Raw genomic sequence first — 18,498 nt, forward strand, 5'->3', positions numbered from 1 at the left:
AAACCAAAACACTTCCGAAATCGATTCATATGGCAGCTACATCAGATTATGAACAGATTTGAACCATACTGGGTACAGTTGTTAACATGCCAAATTTCAGACCTCTAGCGGCTCAAGACCCGAAATCGGTTTGTATGGAAGCTTTATCAGATTATAAACCGATTTAGACCATACTTGGCACAGTTGTTGGAAGTCTAAATAAAACACCTCATGCTAAATTTCAGAAAAATCGGAAAAGAATCGTCAAGTTCCAAGATGGGTTTAAATGGCAGATATATCAGGTTATGGACCGATTTGTACCATATTTAGTACAGTTTAAGAAGTCATAACGACACACGTCATCCAAAATTCCAGCCAAATCGGATAGGAATTTCACCCTCTAGAGGCTCCAGAAGTTAAGACCGCAAATCGGTTTATATGACAGCTATATCAGGTTCTAGACCGATTTTAACCATACTTAACACAGTTGTTGCAAGTCATAACAAACACTTCATTCAAAATTTCAGCCAAATCGGATAGGAATTGAGCCCTCTAGTGGCTGAAGAAGTCAAGATTCAAGATCGGTTTATATGACAGCTATATCAGGTTATAGACTGATCGGATAGGAATTGCGCTTCTAGAGGATAAAGAAGTCCAGACCCCAGATCGGTTAATATGACAGCTATATCAGGTTATGGACCGAGTTCAACCATGCTTAACCATCTTCAACGGGCAACATGGCGCCAGAAGAGGTTGTCACTGATATGCATTCGTCGGAGGCCATTAGGGAAATTGTGTCTGAGCCGAAAATCCTTTGGGCGATAGGAAGTTTCGACTCCTTTAAGTTGCCAGGCCCTGATGATGTATCACCGGTGTCTGATAGACTGGTTCCTTGGCTTAGGGAGATATACTCTGCTTGTATTAGAATGTCATATATACCTGTGGGAAGGAGGAACACAAAGGACATTTTCATTCCGAAAGCAGGAAAACCCTACCACACGAAGGCAAAAGATTTTTGTCCTATTAGTCTGTCATCCTTTATGCTGAAGACTCTTGAAAGGTTGATAGAATCATATTTAAGGGCAAATATCCCTGCAGATAGTATGTCGCGGCAGCAGCATGCATATAGTAAAGGCAAATCCACTGAAACAGCCCTTCACGACCTAGTCGGCTACAGAGAGGGTTCTCTCGCTGTCAGGGAATATACAATGGTACCATTTCTTGACATTGAAGGTGCTTTCAATAATGTAAAACCGACGTCAATCATGAGGGAGTTGGAGTTTCTAGGCATCAACTCTACCGTAAGAAAGTTTATTAAAAATTTACTTATAAAAAGATGCATTACGGCAGGCTTGGAATCTGTGGATCTAAAAAGTTGGGTCAGCAGAGGAACTCCTCAAGGAGGTGTACTGTCTCCTCTTTGGAATATAGCTATTAACAATATCTTATTGTCTGTGGAAGAACAATGCGTAAAAGTGGTCGCATATGCTAATGGCGTGGCAATTGCGGTTAGGGGAAAGTTTCCCAGCACTCTAAGAGATATACTTCAGAAAGTGGTCTGGGTATAAGTCCGTGCACGACAAAAGTAGTTCTTTTCAGCACGACATTTTTGTGCAACTTGGCCCTAATCGGTCCAGAGTTGGATATAGCTGCAATGTAGAACTAAATCTCGATTTAAAGTCTTGGTCCCATAAAAGGCGCATTTATAATCCGATTTTACTGAAATTTGATACAGTGACTTATGTTAGGCTTTTCAACATCCGTGTCGTATATGGTTCAGATCGGTTTATTTTTAAATATAGCTACTGTACTTATTAGTATTTGGTCCAAATCGGAACATATTTTGACATAACTGATATGGGACATAAAGTATGAAATTTTTTTTACTTGTTTTAAGCTCATAACAAGTAAAAACGTGCTAAATTCGCCCGGGTCGAATATTGGGAACCCACCACAATGGATTCTGGAAAAATTTTATACAAAATAAACTTTGTCAAAGGGCATAATTTTATTCTATTTACATACCAAACTTCGGTCAAACCAGCAAAAATTAAAGCTTATCGGAACTGAACAAGGATGAGCGAGAGACGCTTTACATGGGAGCTATATCAGTAAGGACTCAAGAAGTCAAATTGAGAGATCGGTTTATATGAGAGCTAAATCCGGTTAAAGACCAATTTGTTCCGTACTAGGCAGAGTTGTTGAAAGTCATAACAAAACACTAGATGCTCAATTTCAGCCAAGTCGGACAAAAATTGCGGTTTGTAAGGGCTCAAGAAGTCAAATTGGGAGATCGGTTTATATAGGAGCTATATCAAGTTATAAACCGATTTCAACCGAACTTGACACAGTTGTTGGAAGTCATAACAGAACACTATATGCAAAATTTGGGCCAAATAGGTCAATAACTGCGGCTTCCAGGGGCTAGAGAAGACAAACTGGCAGATCGGTTTATATGGGAGCTATATTTAAATCTGAATCGATATGGGCCTACTTCAGTATTAAGTATTTGTGCAAAATTTGAAGCGGTTAGCTTTACGCGTTCGACCGCTACCGTGATTTCGACAGACGGACGGACGGACATGGCTAGATCAACTCAGAGCGTCGGGACGATCAAGAATATATTGGGTTGCCCAAAAAGCAATTGCGGACTTTTCATATAGTCGGAGTTGACAAATTTTTTCAACGGCTTGTGACTCTGTAATTGCATTCTTTCTTCTGTAAGTTATCAGCTGTTACTTTTTGCTTGCTTTAGAAAAAATTTTGTTTACATTTGTTTGTTTGGCGTCAATTTTAATATGGAGCCCACAAAGGAGCATTTTCGTCATATTTTACTTTATTATTTCCGTAAAGGAAAAAACGCGGAGCAGGTTGCTAAAAAGTTACGAGATGTGTATGGTGATAAAGCCTTAAAAGGAAGACAGTGTCAAAATTGGTTTCGCAAATTCCGTTCTGGAGATTTTTCACTTAAAGATGAGCCACGTTCAGGTCGGCCAAATGAAGTTGATGATGACCAAATCAAAGCATTAATCGAATTGGATCGTCATGTAACTGAGCGTGAGATAGGAGAGAAGTTAAATATACCAAAATCAACCGTTCATTATCACATAAAAAGTCTTGGACTGGTGAAAAAGCTTGACATTTGGGTACCACATATATTGAAAGAAATTCATTTAACAAACCGAATCAACGCTTGTGCACCTTATGCACCTATAAGCACCTTAAACGCAATGGATTCGATCCGTTTTTAAAACGAATCATAGCTGGAGATGAAAAATGGATTGTTTACAACAACGTTAGTCGAAAACGATCATGGTCCAAGCATGGTGAACCAGCTCAAACCACTTCAAAGGCTGATATCCACCAAAAGAAGGTTATGCTGTCTGTTTGGTGGGATTGGAAGGGTGTGGTATATTTTGAGCTGCTTCCAAGGAACCAAACGATTAATTTGAATGTTTACTGTCAACAATTGGACAAATTGAATACAGCCATCAAGGCGAAGCGACCAGTATTGGTCAATCGTAAAGGTGTCATATTCCACCAGGACAACGCTAGACCGCACACATCTTTGGTCACTCGCCAAAAACTGAGTGAGCTTGGCTGGGAACTTTTGATGCATCCACCATATAGCCCTGACCTTGCACCATCAGACTACCATTTACTTCGATCTTTGCACAACTCCTTAAATGGTAAAACTTTCGGCAATGATGAGGCTATAAAATCGCACTTGGTTCAGTTTTTTGCAGATAAAGGCCAGAAGTTCTATGAGCGTGGAATACTAAATTTGCCAGGTAGATGGCAAAAGGTTATCGAACAAAATGGCAATTATATATTTGATTAAAGTTCATTCTAAGTTTTATTAAAAATGCATTTACTTTCTTTTAAAAAATCCGCAATCACCTTTTGGGCAACCCAATATATAATCTATGGGGTATTAGACGAATATTTCGAGGTGTTACAAACGAAATGACTAGATTAGTATACCCCCATCCTTTGGTGGGGGTATATAAAAACTTCTCCCCAAAGCGGTGTCGCTCTTCGGCACGCCGTTCGGATTCGGCTATAAAAATGAGGTCCCTTATTAATGAGCTTAAAATTGAATCGGACAGTAAACATTTATGAGAAGTTTGCCCCAGTTCCTTAATGAAATGTTCATGGGCAAATTAGCATTTGCATCCTTTGGTCGTGGTTTTTATACCCACCACCAAACATTTATTAACCTATTTTGGTGGTGGTGAGTTTTTTTTTATTATTATACCCTCCACCATAGGATGGGGGTATACTATATTCGTCATTCTGTTCGTAACACCTCGAAATATGCGTCTAAGACCCCATAAAGTATATATATTCTTGATTTTCATGACATTTAATGTCGAACTAGCCATGTCCGTCCGTCCGTCCGTCTGTCTGTCGAAAGCACATTAACTTTCGAAGGAGTAGAGCTAGCCGATTGAAATTTTGCACAAATACTTCTTATTAGTGTAGGTCGGTTGGCATTGTAAATGGGCGAAAATGGTCCATGTTTCGATATAGCTGCCATATAAACCGATCTTGGTCTAGACTTCTTGAGCCTCTAGAGGGCGCAATTCTCATCCGATTTGACTGAAATTTTTTGCACAAAGTGTTTTGATATCACTTCCAACAACTATGCGAAGTATGGTCCTAATCGGTCCATAACCTGATATGGCTGCCATACAAATCGATCTTGGGTCTTGACTTCTTGAGCCTCTAGAGAGCGCAATTCTCATCCGAATTGGCACAAATTTTGTACAACGGCTCCTCCCATGGCCTTCAACATACGTGTGCAATATGGTCGGAATCGATCTATAGCTTGATACAGCTCCCATATAAACCGATCTCCCAATTTCGCTTCTTGAGCCCCGAATCGGACTATAACTTGATATAGCTGCTCCTTCGTCCTTATGCATTATACTTTGTTTGCCTAAAAACAGATGCTGAGCAAAGAACTCGACAGATGCGACCATGGTGGAGGGTATATAAGGTTCGGCCCGGCCGAACTTAGCACGCTCTTACTTGTTTCTCTTTCTTTCTTCTGCAGGTTTAATTTGTTTATCTACATTTGTTATGTGTTTCGGAGCAACATGCTCTGTCATTAGAAAGTCCGTATTTATATGTTTTTAAGTCCAATGTTTGTCTTATGAAAACGATTAGAATGATTTGGTAATATTCACGCTGTCAGTGCAATCCGCGATAATAACATATTTTTATACCCTCCACCATAAGATGGGGGGTATACTAATTTCGTCATTCTGTTTGTAACTACTCGAAATATTCGTCTGAGACCCCATAAAGTATATATATTCTTGATCGTCGTGACATTTTATGTCGATCTAGCCATGTCCGTCCGTCTGTCCGTCCGTCCGTCCGTCCGTCCGTCCGTCTGTCTGTCGAAAGCACGCTAACTTCCGAAGGAGTAAAGCTAGCCGCTTGAAGTTTTGCACAAATACTTCTTATTACGGTAGGTCGGTTGGTATTGTAAATGGGCCATATCGGTCCATGTTTTGATATAGCTGCCATATAAACCGATCTTGGGTCTTGACTTCTTGAGCCTCTAGAGTGCGCAATTCTTATCCGATTGGAATGAAATTTTGCACGACGTGTTTTGTTATGATATCCAACAACTGCGCCAAGTATGGTTCAAATCGGCCCATAACCTGATATAGCTGCCATATAAACCGATCTTGGGTCTTGACTTCTTGAGCCTCTAGAGGGCGCAATTCTTATCCGAATGGAATGGAATTTCGCACGACGTGTTTTGTTATGATACCCAACAACTGTGCCAAGTATGGTTTAAATCGGCCCATAACCTGATATAGCTGCCATATAAACCGATCTTGGGTCTTGACTTCTTGAGCCTCTAGAGGGCGCAATTCTTATCCGAATGGAATGGAATTTCGCACGACGTGTTTTGTTATGATATCCAACCGCTGTGCCAAGTATGGTTGAAATCGGTCCATAACCTGATATAGCTGTCATATAAACAGATCTGGGGATTTGACTTCTTGAGCTTTTAGAGGGCGCAATTCCTATCCGATTTGGCTGAAATTTTGCATGACGTATTTTATTTTTACTTTCAACAACTGTGTCAAATAAGGTTCAAATCGGTTCATAACCTTATATAGCTGCCATATAAACCGATCTGGGATCTTGACTTCTTGACCCCTAGAGGTCGCAATTATTATCCGATTTGCCTGAAATTTTGTACGACGGATCCTCTCATGACCATCAACAAACGTGTTTATTATGGTCTGAATCGGTCTATAGCCCGATACAGATCCCATATAAATCGTTCTCTCTATTTTACTTCGTGAGCCCCAATGGGCCCAATTCTTATACGAATTGGCTGAAATTTTACACAAGTCTCCAACATATAATTTAATCGTGGTCCGAACCGGACCATATCTTGTTTTATATCTAATGATGATGATATATTGAATTATTTTAAGCACACTCTTAGTCAGTAGAAGAACATGTCTTACTCTCATGACGTTCATGAGCGAACTCCTGGTGGTATTTATACCCTAACCTGGCAAGCAAGTCATGCGACACCAAAGGCCTACGGACCCATAAGCCTTACGTCCTTTCTACTCAAAACCATGGAACGTATTGTGGACTCCATGATAATGAGTATGACATCCAGCGAACTTCTCAAATACAAACAGCATGTCTATGTCAAGGGAAAGTCGGTGGAGCCTGCCCTACACGAGATTGTGCATAAAAAAGAAGAATCCTTCGATACCGAAACGTACACACTGACGGTATGCATTGACATCGAGGGGGCTTTTAACAATGTGCGGACCAACACTCTGATCCAATCGTTGGACCAGTATCGGGTGGACCCGGTCCTTAGAGACTGGATAAACCATATGCTAAGGAACAGGCGGATAAATTGTGTGCTCATGGCATAAATATAAGGGAGAAAGTGGCACAGGGCGCGCCACAGGGGGGGATTTTATCGTCACTTCTATGGGTGACCACCATAAATGAACTATTACGGATGCTGACGTTGACGATGTTATAATACCTCTAAGGGGTAAGGATCCGAACGAGCTATGCAGAAGGGCCGAAAGGGTCTTGCATATGGTATATGACTGGGCTAGACCCAGAGGTCTTGATGTTAACCCAGAGAAGACTGAAACATGCCTGTTCACGAGGAAAATGAAGGTGGTCTTCTTTAACGCACCACGTTTCCATAATAACACGATTTCGATGTCTGACAAGGTCAAATAGTTAGGTGTGATCTTGGACAGAAAACTGAATTGGAAGTGTCACATACAGGAGTGTTTAGATTTCTAAACATGGGATATTAGTTGATGTGTGTCATGGAAATGTTTTAGCCTTGAGAACGAATAGATAAGATACTTTCCATTTTTTGTTTATTTTAAAGGATAGTTTTAAGGGCAGGCATAAATGTGATAAGAGTTTATATTTTTACCTAGCCAACGCATCGCACAGGGATAAGTGGAAGATAGTTTTTAATGTGCGTAGATAAGGAAATAGTTAGGGATTATCAGAAAACACAGCGGTCTGAATGGCAAGCATATGGCTTGCAGCTGGACAAATTTATTTAGTATCTGCATAGGATGTTTATCGTCTTTGTTTATGATCTTATTTTCCCAAAGTGATTATTTTTAGATTTGCCTGCCTTTCTTAGGATATTTAGTTTGTAGTTAGTTTTAAGTTTATATATAAGGATGAGATTTTGAAGAAATAAATGAGTATCAAAAAAGTACTCCGGGATTAAACTCGTTTTATTCATTTGGTCCTTCGAACCTTCGGTACGGTTAAGTGTGTTTAAAGTAAAAGTTGGTGATTCTTGCAAAGTAGTAAAGAATAAACAAAGATTTAATACACGTATCGAATCAGTGTAAGTGATTTAAAATTGAAAGAAAAATGTTCACAAGGAGTCAATCGGATTCTCTGTTGGAGAAATTGAAAAACCTTGAACATTTGTTGGCAGTAAAAGCAGTTGACCTCGATGTGGAGGAAATGTTACTGCCAGTTGTCAAGAAAAATAGAAAGTGGCTGCAGGAAATCATTGTAGGCTACAACAAGTTAAACAAGGATATCGGAAAGTCGTCCAGTGGGCATGAAGAAGAGGTCCAGGAGCTGCAAAGACGAGTAGAAGAAGCAATTAGCAAAATGGATAAAATTGTGCAAGGGTTTGAGCAGCAAGAAAAAGGAGCCTCAGCCAAAGTGGCAGCTAATCAGGACGCAGAGATAACGCAAGGCAGTGCGGAGAAAAAATTAATGGTAACGCAAGGTGCAGCTGCATTGGCACCTAGCGAACAAACGGCAAATGAGAGTAACACCCAGCCGAGAGATCAGGCAATTAGCAGAGAGCAAGAAAAGCCTGTGTCGAAGCTAAGAAGAAAATTTGAATTGAAGTATAGAACTATTACAAGAAAGCTGGAAGTAATAGAAAGCAGATTGCCAACTGCGAATAAAAGTTATTTAAATATGCAATGGCTGGCGTTGCAATCAGAGTATGGACAACTGGAATCAATAGTGGAAATAATTATTGATGATGATGACGAAGATGATTTAGACATGATTGAAGCTTGGGACTGTATCAGGGAAAGATACGTGGATGTCTGTGTGGAAATTGAAGAACGTGTGGAAACAATGCAAAATACAGGATCAACAAGTTTAATTAGATTGGAAGAGTTAAAAGTGCCCATATTCAGTGGGTATATCAACGATTGGAATTCCTTCAAAGAAATATTTACAAAGTTAGTAGAGGAGGACAGAAGGCTATCGGAAGTCGAAAAATTTTATCGACTTAAAAGTGTGGTGAAAGGTGATGCTGCTCGCTTAATACAACATCTTCAAGTGACAGGGGAGAACTACAGTGCGGCATGGAAGATACTGGAGCAGAGATACGATAACCGGCGGCTGTTATTCTGCACATTGTTTGACAAGATCATCGACCACGGCATAATAAATATTCAGTATAGCAACAGTATAAAGCAGCTATTGGATACGGCTACGGAATCATTACATGCATTGAAAGCTATGGGAATGAAGGTAGACGAGGCAGATCCATTCATTGCTCGGATCCTTATTAGAAAGCTAGATAAGGAAGGATTGCTGAAATATGAGCAATGGGTCCAGAAATCAAAAGAAGTCCAAAGGCTAGAGGATGTCCTGTCTTTTCTGGAGCAGCAATACTTGGCTTTGGAAGCGGTATACAGCAAAAAAGGAAACACGCATCAAAGAGCAAAAACAACACAGTCATACCAAACAACTCAACGATCGTGCGCATTTTGTCAAGCATCAGGACATGGGTTAAAAGAGTGCTACAAATTTTTGAAACTGCAACCAGCTGAAAAAGGTGCGTGGGCACAAAAAATGAAAATGTGCAAAATTTGTTTGAGTCACCCGTCGGAAAAGAAATGCTTCAAATTTAACACCAAGTGCGACAAGTGCGGCGGAAAACATATTACTATGCTTCACGTCGAAGGAAACAAAACGCAGGAAACTCAGAGATCAAACTCCAAAGCTCAATTAACTATGGAAGGCAATGCTGTCACTCTGTTGGCAACAGCACAAATACGAGTAAAGGCTGCAAGTGGTGAGCAAATTTTAATGAGAGCCTTAATCGATCAAGGTTCTCAACGCACTTCAATATCGGAAGAGGCAGCCCAAATACTGAGGTTACCCAGAAAGAAGTTAGTTACAGATTTAGTGGGTCTGGGTAACACGACAGTCGGCAGATCAAAAGCCATCATGCAAATTGAAATCAAACCACGGTTTGAGAGCGATGCGGTTCATGTTATAAATGCTATGGTGTTGTCAACATTATCTTCAGCGCAACCTGATAGAAATTTGAACGTCAGTGTGGAGAGCTGGCGAAATTACTGTTTGGCTGATCCGCTGTTCTATAAGTCCGATAGAATTGACTTATTAATTGGTGCAGATTTATATCATGAAATCATTCAAGAAGGGGTAGTCAAAATTGGCTCTTTGTCTGGACAAGAGACGTCACTTGGTCTCATAATCTGTGGTTGCGTTTGCAGACATGAATCTGGAAATGCCGTGATGGCGGTTACGAAAGAGCTGGAAAGATTTTGGGAGATGGAGGAAGTATGTGAAGATGACGACGTCAAGGAAGATCGATGCGAGCAGCTCTTTACAACAACAACAACAATAAATGAGGATAAGAGATTGGTGGTGAGATTGCCGTTTAAGGAGGATATCGAGTTGGGCGCATCAAGGAAAATGGCGTTAGCACGTTTTTTAAATCTTGAAAAAAGATTGGAAAAGGATGAAAAGTTACAGAAACAATATTGTGCTTTTATGAAGGAGTATTTGGAGATGGGGCATATGAAAAAGGTCTCAAGAAGAAATAGTGGAAAGTACTATTTACCACATCAAGCGGTGATAAGAGAAAGCCATCTTACAACAAAAGTTCGGGTGGTATTTGATGCTTCAGCCAAGACATCGAATGGTAAAAGCTTAAACGACGTACTTGAAATTGGTCCAAAACTACAACAAGATATATTTCAAATTCTATTGAAATGGCGATTATGGAGATTTGTCTTGGTAGCGGATGTGGAGAAAATGTATCGACAAGTGTTAGTAGCAGATAAAGATCAGTCATACCAATGCATATTGTGGCGCGAGAATAAACATATGCCAATTGAGGAGTTTGCGCTAACGACTGTTACCTACGGAACAGCATGTGCTCCATTTCTGGCAAAACGAGCTCTAATTGAAATTGGAAAAGAGTGCAGCGAACGGAATCCAAAGATTCAAGCCATCATAGAAAATGATTTTTACATGGATGATTTGATGACAGGTGCTGATTCAGTACAGGAATGCATTGGAATTCATCATGACATCAGCCAACAATTGGATAAGTTTGGTTTCAAGCTGCGTAAATGGATGTCTAATGAAAATGACATATTGGAGGCAATACCAAATGTTGGCGAAAATCAAGTCATTAGGATTGAGGAAGGCGAAACAATGAAAACGTTGGGTGTTCAATGGGATCCCCATACAGATAATTTTGCTTTCTATTTTCAGATCATTGAAGATAACAAGTTGACTAAGCGGAAGGCGCTTTCCACACTGGCCAAGATATATGATCCTTTGGGTTGGCTGGCTCCTGTAACCATTCTAGCCAAGCTATTCATTCAGCGAGTATGGGTAATGGATATGGCATGGGACGACCAGTTAAGCTCTGAGATGATAAAGGAATGGGATGTCATCATGAGGAAATTGCCCGACTTAGCAGAAATCCGAATACCGCGTTGGTTGTCTACCTCATCACTAATGGAAATAGAACTGCATGGTTTTGCTGATGCTTCGGAAAAGGCGTACGCAGCTGTCATATACATCCGGGCCGCAAACAAAGTTACGTTGGTAGCAGCAAAATCTAAGGTAAACCCAGTGAAAAATAGGAAAACACTGCCAAAACTTGAATTGTGTGCAGCGCATCTGTTGGCTAAATTGATGCTTAATGTGGAAAAGTTAATAGTCCAAAAACAACAGAAATATTTATGGAGCGATTCAACTATTGCTCTAGCATGGATCGCAAAGGCTGAAAATATTAAAGACAAATTTGTTCGGGTTAGAGTAGAGGAAATTAAGAAGTCTGTTCCTGGTGCCGTATGGGGTCATGTGCGATCCAAGGAGAATCCAGCGGATGCTGCATCAAGAGGGATGAAGCCAGAGCTGCTAAAAGGAGATGAGTTATGGTGGAGTGGTCCACATTGGCTGCTGGAGAAAAACAATTGGCCCATATCGACGGTTCAACCCTTTGTTGGAGTTCTAAAGGAAAATAAACAGGAAGACGATGTCATCATGCAGTTAATTACGAGGATTTCTAGCTACAAAAAACTCATAAGAATTATAGCATATGTGCGAAGATTTATTGAACGTGCTCAGCGTAAACCAGGAAAAAATGAATTAACTGCGGAAGAAATAAACGAGGCAGAGCAATTAATAATTACGAGCGTGCAGGCAAACCAATTTTCGTTAGAGATTTCGTGTCTAAGGAATGGCAGCAAAGTACCGACGAGGAGCAAGATATGTGGACTAACACCGTTCATTGATGCAGCTGGAGTGTTGAGAGTTGGAGGCAGGCTGGAGAATTCTGGTTTAAGCTTCAACAGAAAGCATCCAATTCTATTGGGGAAAGGTTGTCTGGTGGATCGAATAATTGATGGCATCCATACAGAAACGCTACATGGAGGTGCGAAACTCATGGAAAATGAACTACGCAGCAGATATTGGGTGATTGGTGCCAAAAATGCCATCAAGAGAGCAGTTCGGTCATGCGTCAAATGTTTGCGTTATAGGCGAGAAACTGCGGCTCAATTAATGGGTAACCTACCAGAAAGCAGAGTTTGTGTGTCTCATCCATTTGATCACACAGGAATTGATTATGCAGGTCCTATTCAAATGAAGGTGTCTAAAGGAAGAGGACAGCGAGCTTACAAAGGATACATAGCTGTATTTGTTTGTATGGCAACCAAAGCATTACATTTGGAGGCAGTCAGCGATCTAACAACAGAAGCGTTTTTGGCTGCGCTACGGCGATTCTTCAGTAGAAGAGGAAAAAGTAGCCATATATATTCGGACAATGGCACTAATTTCGTGGGAGCGGCAAGACATCTGGATAAAGAGTTCGTCAAAGCGGTGCAGCAAAATTCAGACGTGGCTCATATATTAGCATCTGAGCGAATACAGTGGCACTTTATTCCGCCCGGAGCTCCTCACTTCGGAGGATTGTGGGAGGCTGCCGTGAAGTCTGTGAAGCACCATTTGAGACGGGTTGTTGGTGAAACGAAATTAACGTATGAGGAAATGGCAACGTTTTTGTCGCAGATAGAAGCTGTTCTCAACTCTCGTCCCTTGTGTCCACTCAGTGAGGATAACTGCGAGATTTTAACGCCAGGACATTTTGTAGTCGGAAGACCATTGCTAAGTATTCCAGAAAGAGGCGTGGAGAATAAACTGGGATCTTTAGACAGGTGGAAAATAATTCAAAGAATGCGGGATGATTTCTGGAAACAGTGGCGCAATGACTATCTGAGTAGTCTTCAGCAGAGAGTAAAATGGAAAACTCCAGTACCAAATATCAAGGTTGGACAGATGGTGATAGTGAAGGATGAAAATACTGCTCCTGGAAGGTGGCCTTTGGGAAGTATTGCGGAAGTACATAAAGGCAAAGATGGAAAGGTTCGAGTCGCTACAGTAAAGGTCGCTAAACAAAAGGGGTTGTTAAAACGGCCCATACACAAGTTATGCCCGCTGGAGATATTCGCTAATGGTGGTGAAAAGGAAGCCGACATTGAAGTGTCGCAGACATATATTTGCAAATTACCTCAAAGAAGAAAAATAAACGTAGCAATGATGTTATGGATGATCATGGCAATGATGGCAAGTGTTCAATCGATGTCAACCTCAATTACCGGCGGTGCGATAAAAGAATTGGGAAATGACACAATCATTTATATGGATAAAATTGGCAGAATCAACCGAGTAACATCGTCATGGAACCTTATGACATATTTCGATCTGCACGGGTATTTTGTCACGGTGAATCATCTGGATAAGGGTCTAGAAGCGTGTAAATCATTATGTGTTCGGCTGAGATCGTTCGAGCAGCAGTGCGACACGCAGATGGATATTATGACGAACAGACTGAACACTATAGATGAGAACCACTTGTTACTCTCACACAAAAAACGCCAACGAAATAAAAGGGCTCCTTTAGAGTTTGTTGGGTCTCTTTTCCACATTCTTTTCGGAGTAATGGATGCGGACGACAGAGAGAGTATGGAAGCAAATATGAAAAATGTACTTGAAAATCAGCACAACTTGAAATATTTGGCTGAGAAGCAAACGTCTGTGGTGGAAGCAACGCTTAATGTGCTGAAAAAGACCACGGATGAAATAAATGGACAGTTTAAAGAGCTGAATGAGAAGGTGCAAAACATAAGTCAGATGCTGAACACTGACTATTCCCTCTTCAAAAAGGCGATGGACTTCTTCGCGGTAGCCGATCAACTTAGCAGCTTGTTTACTGAAGTGGAACATATTCAAGCCAGGGTAATTGGCTTATTAATTGACATCAACCATGGAAAAGTAAATCCAAATTTAGTACGGCCAAACCAGTTGCAGGCAGAGGTGATGAAAATAAAGGATCAGCTACCTAAAGGACTAAGGTTGCCTGGTGAGAAGGACGATGTTTTGCAGGCAATATACAAGGTGATGACGGCGCATGGTCTGCTGGTGGAAGAAAAATTAGTGATTGACGTGCAGATTCCCTTGGTAGAAAAATCATCAGCAGAAATATTCCGCGTCGTACCACTGCCGATGGTGAGAAACGGAACCGCAATGGTAGCAGCTTTAAGACAGCAGTTCCTGGCCTACAACTATGAAATGGATGCTTATCATCTACTGTCGCAGTCATCGATGAACCAATGTCAGCTAACTGGTGAAGATGAATTTCTTTGCAGAGGCAACTGGGCCTGGGAAGACGCCAACGATCATTCATGTGAGCTAGCAGCGCTTAAGCCAACAAGTAAATATGGCTGCCAGTTTTTGAAGACTCAGAACAGGAATTTTTGGATTGAGCTGAAGACAAGAGGGTCATGGTTGGTTAAAACTAAAGATCAAGTTTCGGCCCATATTCTATGTGCTGAGCGCACTAAAGGAGTATTTGAATTACCAGGCCTAGGTATCATCACTCTCCAGCCTGGGTGTACTGCTAGGATTGGACGAACCGTATTAACTGCGTCACAAGAAGCAAAAACTGAGATGTCCTATAATTCCACATCATATATCTTGAGAGAGGTGAAGGACATAGCGATGGTGGACGAGCTAAACTACAATAAAATCGATCATTCGTCAACGATTCAAGGATTGGAGGAAGAAATTAAAATGATGAAGGCGAATCCGATCCACCTTAAGGAGCTATCATGGCATCACATCAGTGGTCATATTTCACTAATCTCTACCTCTATTTTAATAATATTATTTTTAAGTTATGTAATCTATAAGTATTTAACAAGAGAAAGTAACATAGTTGTTGTTCGTCCTCGGGATGTTTAGATTTTAACATATATATTTGAATTACAGTCCATTTTGCTGAATTTTTACAGTTTATAAGTAGAGCTATTTCATAATTATTTTTGGCCGCCCGCAGAATGTTTAGATTTCTAAACATGGGATATTAGTTGATGTGTGTCATGGAAATGTTTTAGCCTTGAGAACGAATAGATAAGATACTTTCCATTTTTTGTTTATTTTAAAGGATAGTTTTAAGGGCAGGCATAAATGTGATAAGAGTTTATATTTTTACCTAGCCAACGCATCGCACAGGGATAAGTGGAAGATAGTTTTTAATGTGCGTAGATAAGGAAATAGTTAGGGATTATCAGAAAACACAGCGGTCTGAATGGCAAGCATATGGCTTGCAGCTGGACAAATTTATTTAGTATCTGCATAGGATGTTTATCGTCTTTGTTTATGATCTTATTTTCCCAAAGTGATTATTTTTAGATTTGCCTGCCTTTCTTAGGATATTTAGTTTGTAGTTAGTTTTAAGTTTATATATAAGGATGAGATTTTGAAGAAATAAATGAGTATCAAAAAAGTACTCCGGGATTAAACTCGTTTTATTCAGGAGCGTACTGGGAAAGCTCACAGATGTTGGGCACTATGTAGACGGGCCGTTGGCTCGAAATGGGGCCTAAATCCGAGGATAGTCCACTGTCTCTACTGGAGCGTGATTAGACCAATACTTACTTACGCCTCGGTAGTTTGGTGGACTGCTATGGAGAAAAAGTGCAACATAAGGACCATACAACAGGTTCAGAGAACATGTTGCCTTGGCATAGGCGGAGCGATAAGGACAACGCCCACTAGGGCACTGGAGACTATTCTAGATATTCGACCCATTGACAAACAAACTAAGTGTGAGGCAGCCACAGCGGCTATGAGACTTAAGGCGATGGGAAATGGATTGAGGATGGGGACAGCTCATACCATCGCGGTATAATTGAGGCGACTATAGGAAAGCTGGAAGGAAGGGAAGAGGTTTCCGATCGGATACCTGAGATGAACCTTGAAGTCGAGTGCGAGGCACTGCTTCCATCGACAAAGTCTTGGATTGACGGAACCATAGTATTGCCATCTGGAAGATCATGTTACACGGATGGATCAAAGCTAGAGAAGAGAGTGGGCCTGGGGGTTTACATTGAGAACCAAGGGACTGAGATCTGTTTTAGACTGCCTGACCATAATACGGACCTGCAGGCAAAGATCCGACCGATCACGGAATGCGTGAAGTGGTGTGGTGCTAACGCAAGGACGTCGAGTGTGAACATCTTTACCGACACTAAAATTTCCATAAGGGCAATAACAACCAGGACGGTAAAGTCACGCACAGTCTTGCAGTGTAAGAAGAAGATTAACGCCTTCTCTGAGGATGGCAAATTCCATATCGTTTGGATACCGGGCCCTAACAGAGTTCCCCTTACACCGGGGCAGACCCCGATTTGGCGGTGAAGGCCAGAGGACTGCCGTTAATAAACTTGGTTAACCCGAAGCCTTTCGGGTCGACGCAGTTCGAGTTAAGGGAGTAGGCGACGAATACCCACGCAACATTGTGGAACAGCGAAACGGTCTGTAGGAAGGCCAATATCCTATGGGGGGATCCAGATCGTGCGAAGACGAGGCTATTACTGAAAGGAAGCAAGAAGGAGGTCAGTATAGCTATTGGTATCACAACGGGTCGCATAGGGCTACGAGCTCACTTATGTAAAATCGGTGCGGCAAGTGAAAGCATGTGTAGGGCATGTGGGGAAGATGATGAGAGGTTGGAGCATTTCCTTTGTCATTGCCCGGCTTTCGCGTCTAACAGATACCGGCGCTTAGGTGGAGACACAATACCAGACATAAACCAACTTGGGGGAGTGGTATTGAAAACAATTAAGGATTTTGTAAGTAGGAAGTAATTCCTAACTTCAAATTTTCTTTTTAGAGTTTACTTTATAGTTTTTAGAGCGTACAACAAGCCGATTACTGGCTTAGGTGTATGTCCATAGTGCCATGGGGCGGATTAATATCTGCACCCTCTTTTCAACCTAACCTAACCTAACTCATTTTGCTGAAACTTGAAACAGTGAGTTCGATTAGATCCCTAGACTTCCGTTCAAAATATAATATCGATTGGACTGTCATAAAAGAAACCGGTTCGCAAAATTTTAGCCACATCGGATGAGAATTGCGCCCTCTAGAGACTCAAGAAGTCGGTTCGGGAGATTGGTTTATATAGGGGCTTTATAAAGAAATGGTCCGATATAGACGGCGATCAAGAATACATATAATCGGTGTTGAATATTACTCGGTGTGATGTAATCTGCTAACTGACAGCTCTATCGTAAAGCTTGACATTTTTGAGGTTATGCGTACTCACAACGTTTTGACATATGAGCGCTATTTATTTGTTGTGTACAGTAACTGTAAAAGATTCATCTCGCCCAAAAAATGCAATGAAATCGTAAACTTTTTCTTGCGATTATTTTTTACAACTTTCGACGTGGATTAGCTCCACAACAGTGCATCGATGAACTTAATTAAATTTTTGGCGATGAAGCTCCATCAAGGACCAGTGTTAATCGATAGAATGGTGAATACAAACGAGGTTGTAGTTCAACCCTAGACGAATTTCGTGAAGGTCGTCCAAAATCAGTTGTTGTTCCAAAAACCATTGACGCTGTGCAGCAACTGATATTGCTAGATCGTCATGTGACCTACTGTGAGATTGAGACAGGCATTAGTGGGATCAGCATAAATTCAATATTGCATGAACATTTGACCGTCAAAAAACAAATTTTTCGCTTTGGATCCCACACAATTTGTCAATCGCTCAAAAAAGGGCTGGAGTCGATTGGTCGAAAGAAATGCTCCAAAAATACGTTGGCGGTACGTTCGAAACACGTCTATGACATCGTGACAGGTGATGAATGGTGGATTTACGCTTATGAGCCCGAAAGTAAACAGCAGTCGACTGTATGTGTGTTTCAAGATGAGCCAAATCCAACAAAAGTTGCTCGCGCATGAAGCACTTCCAAGCAAATGATCGCCTGTTATTTTGTACAAACTGGAAAACTGGGCAATCGTACCACTAGAACAACGCAGAACAGTCAACTCTGAGTGGGACACAACCATTTGTTTGCCAGTTGTCTTCCAGGAAATCAGGACAACCAACCGCCGAAGACGTATCACTTTTCACCACGACAATGCGAATAGAGAATAGAAAGAAGTCATTCGGTGCCAAGTAAGGGCTATAGAGAGAATTTGATGAGTCATCCGCCGTTTAGTCCTGACTTGGCACCGAATGACTTCTTTTTATTCCCATAAGCTAAAAATAAATTGAGAGGTCAACGTTTTTCGATACCTGAAGAAGCGGTAGATGCGTTCAGAATGCATGTTTTGGAGATAACGCAATCAGAGTGGCAAAAGTGCTTCGACAATTTG

General features: G+C 41.1%; 1 protein-coding gene across 5 annotated transcripts in view; it reads left to right on the plus strand.

Annotated features, from left to right (window-relative positions):
• LOC106091398 (adenylate cyclase type 2) overlaps nt 1-18,498 on the plus strand; it is a 499,738-nt gene that overhangs the window by 439,138 nt on the left and 42,102 nt on the right. The gene's annotated exons all lie outside the window — the stretch shown is intronic.

The sequence above is a fragment of the Stomoxys calcitrans genome, chromosome 1 (genome assembly GCF_963082655.1).
Source record: "Stomoxys calcitrans chromosome 1, idStoCalc2.1, whole genome shotgun sequence".
NCBI lineage: Eukaryota > Metazoa > Arthropoda > Insecta > Diptera > Muscidae > Stomoxys > Stomoxys calcitrans.